This window comes from Echiichthys vipera, assembly GCF_963691815.1.
Source record: "Echiichthys vipera genome assembly, chromosome: 18".
Lineage (NCBI taxonomy): Eukaryota > Metazoa > Chordata > Actinopteri > Perciformes > Trachinidae > Echiichthys > Echiichthys vipera.
The window spans coordinates 16,569,116-16,579,710 of NC_139843.1; positions in this window are offsets into that span (position 1 = coordinate 16,569,116).

Sequence of the window (10,595 nt, forward strand, 5' to 3'; positions counted from 1 at the left end):
AAACATGTGAAATGCTTATAGGAGGAAATACTAGGTAAGTAATTAGATATAAGGGACATATATAATATACTATAATATATATATATATATTAAAGTATATTATATATGTCCCTTATATCTATATAATATATATATATATATATATTAAAGTATATTATATATGTCCCTTATATCTATATAATATATATATATATATATATATATATATTTAAGTATATTATATATGTCCCTTATATCTACTTACTTACCTACCATATATATATATATATGTATATAGCTGCAGGATGCTGGATATAGCCTGCAGGATGCTGGATATAGCCTGGTGGAAACACAGTGATGTCAGAGGACTTTTTGAGATTTCAAAGGTAAAACAAAGAGCCCCAGCTGTAAGGTGAGCCCTAATCTTTTTAAACCTGTGCAATGATGGAAGATTGAGGCCACAAAGTACATAAAGGCATTGCCTACCTGTCCTTTGAAATCTGGGTCATGATTAATCATCAAACACAATGCATTTAAACAGCACTAGATAATATTTGACAAAGACAAAATACTTCCATGTGTGATTCAGCTTCTGGCAAGACAGTGTTTCAGGTTTTCCCTGCTTTCATGAAGTGAGCTAATCAACCAGGCTCGCTTTAAGTACTTATTTACTAAAGGCAACAATATTCACATTCAAAATGTCTCTGCTGAAGTGACATTTTCCTCTCACAAACTCTATAACCCGAAGCTGCAATAAATCTCCATAGTATTATATATTTCGACATTTCCGAAGATCTGGTCACAACAGCTTATGCATCTACATCATTATATTATATTCAGTTTGTGCACAAAAAGAAAAAAATAAATACAACAATAATCTGACTTTTAACATTTTTCATTTGCCACACAGTTAAAGGAAATAGATCTATGGCATTTTTAATCTTAAATCACAGTAATTCCTGTGTTTACTTTAGGACAGACATTTTAGTGATAAAGACAGGATTGGTGGTTCCAGAAATAGACGAGGAAGCCTGGGGTAAATAATTAGTCAGACATGTTCTTGGAAATGTTGCTCTCTGGTTTGTCTGAAGGCAATTCTTTTACAATCCCCAAACCAGTTTCACAGATAGGACTCTGCTGTGGTGCGTGTCATACATTACAAGAAGTACAGCAGAACCTGAAACCTTCAGGAAGTGGAATGTGATGTGCAATAACCAGAGACATGCATTAACCATCATTTAGTAGCAGACCAGACTGCTGTGCAAAGGCAGTTTCAGGAAGAAGGAAGAAGAAAGACCGTCTGCTGGAGTTCAAGGAGTACAGCACCACCTCCATCAAACTCATAAATGAAATATGTGGAGGCACAGCTACAGAGCTACTCATTGGCTCATGTTCAAGACTCACCAAATGACTCTGACATACCTGTATGATTACATCACATAACTATAAATAGACTGATTATGTACATGCATGGTTTCTTCACAGTCAGCACATTGTCAACTTTTGCAGCGAGACTCCTCGGAATAAGCATTTATATGCTAACAAATATACAAAGTTATATATGTAATAGTATATATTATTAAACAATTAGGTATTTAAAGTCATAATCCGTAACATTTGAGATACATTGTTTCTAGCGACCTCTTTGGCGGTAAGATGTAATTGCAGGCGAGCCTGTTCTTTCAGAGCCCTCCAATCTTGTCACATTTGACTATTCACTATAGTGCACTGAATTATCAAAGGAGATTTCGGACACTACACTGGAATTTTCTCACAAATCGTTGCGTCAGTCCATGTGGTGGATATATGTGTGACAGAAGCGGGTGCGTCCAGCATCATGTAAACAACCATTTTACAGTGTAAAACTTATTTTACAGACCGTTAATGATACAAACCTTCACTCAGGAGGACAGTAGAAAGTTGCATTTATGTTGGTTGTTAATTTCAATGTTAAATCCTGAATTAATTGTTGAAATTTCGATGGTGTTAATGTGTGGTGTTGTTAACAATGGTTGTGTGTCCTGATTGACAGCTGTAATGGCCCAGGGTTAATTACATTTTTGCTGTTAGGCGCTTGTGAGGAACTAGTCAGCTCGTGAGTAACGTTTTTTCATAACGTTTGTTCGTAACAGTTCATAACTGCAGTTAGCTCTCTGGCTATCGTTAGCACCTCTTCTGCTTCTTCTTCTCCAATAATGTAACTGCATTGCATTGTGGTATGCAGGAGTAGTGTAGTGTACAGCATATGTACACTCAAATTAGCTGTGCATTGCAACACCTCTACAAAATGGTGTACACACTTTATAGTGCACTACTTCTATGTTCCTAATACACTTCTGCCCATCTTGCTACAGGCCTGACTCAGGAGATGTAAGTTCCTGATTTCCGTTTACAAGTGAACGCAGCATAGCCGGCAGTGACGAGCTCCACCAGCAGACCAATGGCTGTCAGCAGCGTCACTAACATGGTGGCCCATTTGCGTATAGAGAGGAAATGTCTCCACAGACACACAGATTGGAATACTTGGCAAAAAAGACAACAAGTGCTTTCATTAATGGGTCATGTGATGAATCACCACTGTTTTAACTCACTCTTTGATAGATACTAGATTATTAACAAGATGCACGGAGTATATCTTTAATAAAGGACAGATTACATTTTTTCAACTCTATCTTAAAACAATACTGACATGCCACTATGTGCATTTAACAGGTTATTTGTCCCTGTGATTGTTCCTCCTGTACAGGTCTATGAAGATGGTGTTACATCTACAGTCCTTGTTTAACTAAATAAATATTTGAAACTTCAGCAATCTAAGTTAGAAAAATCCCCTTAATATCTTCCAACATTACCATTGTCAGAGGTACGCTTAAACTTTATTCACAGTGGAACATGTTGACAGGAAATTAGGTGCAACTTCATCCAGTGATTAGAGTGAGGATATGTTGAATATGTTGCTGTTTGTATGTAATCAAACAGATACTAAGTTTAAGTTGGTAACAGCTCCAACTACTGACCTAATGAACACACTGCTCCCACCTCAGCTCTCACCAAAGTCCCTGTTTTTTGCTTCCATTGAGTGTTTCCTTGCTGAGCCTTGAGGGATAGTGCAAGTGGAAATTTGGTTCTACAAAGACTTTTACCGTAGGAGATGCCGACAATTTTTTACGTAGACTGCTGAAACTCTGTATTATCTTAGCAGGCAACATTTTTTTTCCGCAGAAAGAGCACATTTTTCCTGTCACTTACCGTGAAAGTAAGTCCATTCTTTCTGGACAGAATGAATATGACAATACTTCATAGTCATAGTTGTGAATGAAATTCGAAATGAAAAAAGAGTGAAAATTGAATTTCCCTATTGCTGGATGAATAAAGGAATTTGTCTTCTTATGCTGTTGGCAGGTACAGTACAGCAGGGCTGTAGAAGTCCCTGCTCACTGCTGCCCTCTAATGTTTGCTTGTAGACCCTACACGGTGTATGATCAGTGCACGTTCAAAAGGTTAAGGCCATGACGAAGCAGGTAAAAACATTGTTTTTTCATGCACTGGTCGATTTTGAGATTTTGGCCAATTTTGCTTCCTTAACATGTCTTCTTTCAGACTAGTCTAAAATAAATCTCAGAAAGTAGTAATCTACTTGGGACGTTCTGTGGTGATAACTATTAGTTCACTTGTAGTGTCCTGCATAATGTATGGAATGGAATTTTATTTTCTGTAGCTCTGTATCGGTTTTTAAATTTCTTTTTAAAACCCTACTTATTTAACTAAATTTAAAGGTTTTATTTGGGCTTATTTCCATGTGTTTTGTGTATTTTTCAATAGTCTTGTGTATTCTGATTAAATTATATTATTTGCAGGCTTTCGTTTTGAATGTTAATTGCTTTAGTTTGTGCTTACCTTGAGACATCATTTTGAAATTTATCAGAATAGCACTTTGAGAGATTCGTCAAGTGCCTTTTTGGGTTCCATCCATTCAGAGCAGGTCCATTGTACCTTGAAGACCGTTCAGAATGCCTGTCTGTTTGATGCAGACCAATTGCTTGGCCCCCAAAAGCACTGTTTACACCGTTGATCGGATGAATGGTTCTTGAGACATGTGAAGGACAGGCATTCATACATACAGATGCCTTCCTTCATAGTTAGATGATGCTGCTACAGCTCCATCTATTGGCCAAACGGCATCAAATATATCATGGGGAGTCATGCAGGCATCTTATCTACCGATTTCCATCAAATGTGGTTGCAATACTTACAAATGTTCAGGAGAGTGTAGAATAAAGTCAATAAAGCAACATTTTCTGGCTTGGTCCACTTCTGTACCAAATTTGGTGATGATAGCTCAAAGTTTGCAGGAGGAGAAACAACAGATTTGGAAAAAATCCAAAGTGGCAGAAAATCAATCTTAATGTGCATGGATTAAATACACAGTAATCAGGAATAAAGGATTTTTATTTCTGAGACTTATGGTTCAAAAGTTACAGGCCAAAATGTGTAGTTTGTTGTTATAGTGCCACCAGCGATACACCTGCCAAGAGTGAAGTAGATCAAATGGTCAGTTCTCGAGATATGCACACACACACACACACACACACAAACACACACACCACCACTGTATGATCACAGTTTAATGAGCCAATGCACACAATGAGTTGTGAGTGTGAGTTAGTAACTGAGGTTTATGTTCGCCGTAGTGCCCCAACGCAAAGACTCACGTCACCCAGTGGTGCTTGGTCAAGTATTTTGTTTTGGAGGTTAGAATAATGTCAAAAAGAAGTCTAGCCTATATAACTGTACAAATGAATTATCCGTCGGTATGATGATGTTCACTACTTCTTGCTTTTTCACAGATTATTTTGTTTGTATGCCCCCTGGTATTTCAGAGAAAACTGAAATAAACAGTACAGTGTATTGAACGACCATACACAAATTACTGTATAATATCTTCACATAGCAAATTGTTTTGTTTTTTAATGTTCTAACTTATAGAACCTTTAAAAAAATCAAGGGCTGGTGATTCCCTGGTGACTGTGGTTGAAATCTAAAGCCTGGTCTTGGCGGCCAGTGCTGCCTTGCGGGTCATAGTGCTGCAGCGGGTCAGGATCTCCTCAGTTTTGGGTCTGGCTGGCACCCGTGGAGCAACGGAGGCTGTCTCTCTGCCTTCGGAGCTGACATATCCAGAGCTAGTGTTGTAGCTACCGCAGTCGGAGAGGCTGAGATCGGGGCTGCTGATCCCGCTGTTGCTGACACAAGGCTGGGGTGAGGCTGCAGGACTGTCTGTGCAGCATGATTCACTGCTGTAGACACAGATGTCAGTGCTTGTGTTGCTCGAGCTGCGTACACGGCCATCTGATGTTGAGAGGTCTCTCTCCGTCTGGCTCTGAGACCAGGTTTCAGAGAGGACATCCAGAGATTGGGCCTTGTGGAGACAGCTGGGCAAACTGGCCTCTCCTCTGGACAGACCCGCTGAGTCCCGTTGTTGGGTGTTTTCTTCATTGATGCCGGAGGGAGGAGAAGCCTGAGGTTTGCTGCTGGTTGCCAGGTTCAGAGTGGAGCTGTGCAGCTTTCTCTGCAGACTGAAAAGTCCTGCCCGCGGGTTGTTGTATGGTTGCAGGTTCATGGAGGGGAAGTAACCTGCCTTGCCATTGAATCTGAAGGGAGGATTACAAAGGAAATGGACTTTAAGTCAACTTAGTTCAGCAATTCTAAACTATGGTAACATCAGTGATTAAGTTTGGGAAGTTAATTGACATTTATTTGTCATGTTGCACTGAAAAATATTTGATTTCAATCCATCTTTTTAACCCTCGAGATAGACATTAATAAAGGCAATGGAGAAGCAATCATAAACGCCTCACCCCAGTCTTTGAATCTGCTCCTATTCTTTATTGTTTGCAGTGCAGACAAATAGAATTAGGATACCTGATAAGCCACCAGCCGTTGTCAGACTTCCTCAGCACCTCCACCACAGAGCCAATGGACACAGACAGCTCATCATCCTTCTTAGACGAGAAACTCCTCACAGCACAGTACAGGGCCCCTACAGATCATAAAAAAGACAACAAGCTCAGAAACTGCTTTACACCTAAATATTGTATTTATAAATCAATATGAAGTGCGCCTGTCACGCATTGATTGGCACAGTTCACAATTCATATTAAGGTCAGGTATGCAGAACAAAAGCTTGTTAAATGAGATGCATTCCTGCGCAGTAAAATTCAACTGTGACTACAAACACACACCTGCATGCTGGAATGCAGCATCATCATCATCCTCTCCATCCCATAACTCCAGGTAGGGAGCAGGAAACCAAGCCAAATTCTTAGCCTCGTTCTCCACCAGCCACCAACCTGGAGAGGGAATTAAACAGACTTACAGAAAACAATAAACATACAGCATAACAGAAACTTATGTGAGGGTAACTCAAGATTTTTGCTGATTGTCAGTAAAAGAACTGCATGAATGCTAAAGCACTGACCTACGGGGTCTTTGATCAGCACGTCCAGTTTCTCGTCCAAAGCTACCTTAAACGGACGATTCTTGGTGTCCTTTGTCTCGTAAGCTGCCACGCAGCGGTAAGTCTGGGTGACAAACGGGTGAGTGATGCTGCTTGCACGCTGGTGAGTCACATCACCCCCTCCTCCACCTGAGCCATCGGGCAGATCATCAGACATCAGGATCATGATGCTGTTTGAGAGAGAAGTCAGTCATTTAATAATCAAGAACTTCCGTCAACCTCTAACATCATTTGAGCCAACACACCTACCTGTTCTTGGTGAAGTCTGTCTGCAGGTCATGGTCTTTAGGCATGAAGAACTGTGTGACCTCTGAGGTCCGAGTCACAGTTTGGTCGCACTTCAACAGTTTGTCGCAGTAACTCTCCAGGAACTTCATGCGCTGTACTGATTGCTTCATTCCTTTCTGCTGGAGGCTGCACCTCCTGGCCTGCCCTGAAGAGAGGAAAGGAATCCTCTCAGGATTAATACTAGATTAGTTGAGAAGCAGGGCTGACACCTGAGCGTGCCGACCTCAGACATCGCGAACTGGCTTTAGGGACGTAAGTCACCTTTCTGGAGGGGGGTGGATCCGTAACAACCGGATGTATTTGGCCTCACCTCTACCCATAGCACTGTTTCTGGAGGCAAACTCCTATAGAGGGGCTGAAATCTTGCCTTTTCTGCAGTTGCCCAGGGTGCCAAGTCTACATGTGCTTTGTGGACTGAGAACGGTAATGAAACTGCAGCAGAAGCAGGTGAAGTGCTCTCCGTGTCATGTGTGGAGTGTGGCCGCTCGTGCATCTCTGTGGGAGAGAATGACTTTCTGCTTCTGACGTTAATGCTCCAAAAAGCACATAAAAAAAAGGATAGTGCCCGAGTCTCAAATCTCGAGTCCAAGTCAAGTCTCAAGTCACATTTGTGTGCAACTTAGTGCAGGCAAAGCTCAATTTGTACTGGAATAACTTTAACATACCACCATTGGGTGGGTACACAGACAACTTTAGGCAGCACTTTTAATCACCACATAGGTGATGTAATAATGTAACAACTGAAAAATAGACACACACACACACACACACACACACACACACACACACACACACACACACACACACACAACAAAACAATGACAAAATGTACATCACAATTGCATTGCAGGAGGTGTGTTGCCCCGGCACCATTAATGGACTACAAACCACTAACTGCGTTAATGTTCTTCTCAACTTCATTTGTTGACCTCATCCTGACTTCCAGAACAAAAGACAAAAGGCAAAAACTTCAGTCAGATAAATGATCAATGGGTCAGGCAGACTGCAGTGTCTCTGCTACTAGGGGATGGAGAGGTGGCAGGTGCGCAAGTGGAGCCCACAGTTTTAGCAAAATGCCCATTTTGGGGATGGTGTCACCTCTCAAATCTTACCTGTAAATTTGGGGATCACTCTGTCATTTTTCCTAAAAGCATTCATGAGAGGGAACCTCTTTTTCAGCTGCCTCTGTTTGGAAAAACAACATTTTTCTTTCCTTAACATTATGATATCCATGAGTGTTTGTGTATGTGTCAGTGGTGAGGGCGTTGGACATACATGAAATTTTGTAAAATCTTCAAAGGACCTGTAGATGATCACTTGAGTCTCATATAACACAGATATGATGAACATCTGTGAACAGGAAAAATAAATGAGTAGAGACCAGGCACTTTCTTACAAACACAACAAATATATTATGTAACAATTAACAATCAAAATGTCTGAGGTCTTAACTCACCTTGAGTTTTGGTGTTTCCCTGTAGACGGCTCCGATAATGTGGGCACTGATAACAAAGCGCTTTTCACACTCCATTGTGCATTTGTTTATGGCTTAGCTCTCAAGATGCTTTATTGACCTTCAGTCTCCAGCGGACTTGCCGCTGCTGTGCCAGATCACAGAGTCTGCATTGGTATATATAACATGCACATACTGTACTGGAGGTAGAGTCAAAGTGACGAACACCTGAGGGCAAGGTGGTGGGATGCATACAGCAAAAAGTTAGCCAGGTGTGGCTCTTTGAACTGACATACAGTATATAAAAGCACTGTCATGAACAGGATCAACAGGCTCTATACGTATATGTACAGGCGCCCAGGTTACATAAGCGAAAGGATCACAGCATGAACTGCATTCTTTTCCCCAAAGGTGATTTTACTGGGGATAAGAGACTCTTTTTGAGATGCCCTTTTGAAATACTCATTAAAGTTGTATTCTTTCATGTCTTGTGTGCATGTCTTTCCATGCCCATATACTTTCATCAACAGGTAAGACCTACTATTAGTTAGACTAATTCCAACATCGATTATGGCACAGTTTTGGTATTGCATTCTAATTTTAATTCGTAAAAAGAATTATAAATATTTTTTTCCTTTCTTTTTTTTCCCCATGTCATTCTATTCGGCTGGACTGCAACCGTCATATCTTAGGTTTTAACCAAGTCTTTAACCAAATGAAACTTATGCGAAGAAGTATCATATAATATCACTAACTCATACGTTTGGACTCCATTTCCTTTATTAAAACTACTTATTCATGAGCAACCAAATCCTATATATAGGAGCTGAAACAAGTCAACTGGGCAAGGACAAATTGCATAGTTGCTGGCGGTCAGGGTGCATTTGGTGTGAATCAAGATTACAAAGTAAACATGTGACTGAATAATGATAATTATGATTGGGTGTGTGGAGTGTAAATCGAATGGAGTCAGATGTAATCATGAGTTACTGTTGGTTAGGGGATCTTGATAGTTACTGTGGTTTGTTTCAGAGGCTATGGGAGAGGGGTGTCCTGGTCTCTGTCTGTATTTCTCTTTGAGGTCGAGGCTTCTCTCTTGGATGGTTTTGAGTTCGGACATCCTGAGGATATAATGGGTCCGCATGTGTTGTGGGAGTCTAAATGCATTTTTATTGACTTGTTTTGGATGATTTGTAGACTGTAGAACCGTTGTTGAGAGGCTTTGGTCCAGGCTGGTGCTGCACATATAAGGATGATTTTAGGTGCACTGTGTTTGTGTCCACTGAGTGCTTTGAGATGGTTGAGTCTTTGTTTGTTTCTCTGTCGTGGTCACTGTCATGTTTCTTTTTAATGTGACTCCTAAAAAAATTGCTTCTTTGGCCAGGGCGGAGGTGGAGTCTTCTTCTCTGTGGAGTTTTATTCTCCACTTGTTGGAACATGTTTCAATTGTAATGATGCATGTTTGAGCTCTCTTCGACTGGATGGTCTTGCTCTTTTTTTTGTTTTCTTTTTGGATAGTGCCGACTAGATGCATGCTATTTGACACACATTGGGGCAATATCAAGCAAAAACAATAAAGTTCCTATTGTTTGAGGCGATACCTCCCCCTGAATTCCCTTCAGGCTGTGTCTTGCGTGACAGCTCCAGATATTTAGCGCACTAGTCATCTGAAGTGTGTCTGCGAGGCAGTGGAAGGCCTTTTTGCTCAAGCTTTTGATTATGTAACACATTGTTCTCCAACCCTGATATAAGAGCACCCAGCCGATGACGATTTTCCTTCTGACTTGAGGCTTTTGTCAGGGAGCTCCAACAATTGTCCTGTGGCGGCTTTACCAACTATTATTGCTTCCTTCACTCTATTTTCAAACCGCCCTAAAGACCCCACACCCAAACGCAATTAGACCTACACCAAAGAAATCTAGTGATTGCAGTGAGGAATGTATAGACTTAAGTATATTTGTACAATACGATATATCAGGAAGCTAAATAAAGAGTTTTATACATAGACCTTTGGCCTGTCTAACAAACCATACCGCCAATATCTCCACAGAGGGACATGCGAACACACAGCATCACACCTTTCCATGTGATTACATTTTACGCATCAGGACTTTTGTACAAGCTGTTCCCCCAGCATGTTCTGTCGTCATTTTGTCTCACTCTTAATTTCAATCTTTGCTTTCCGTTTTGACTTCTGTGTCACTGAGTTACTTGTTTGAAGGTTGTCAAAAGTAAAAACTAAAAGAAATTACTATGGTTTACCATTATCCTGTATTACTGCATTTGCAATATCATGATTATTGACTAGCTTTGGTCCCCTAGAATCCAAAATTAAGACTTGATTTAAGAACATGAACACTA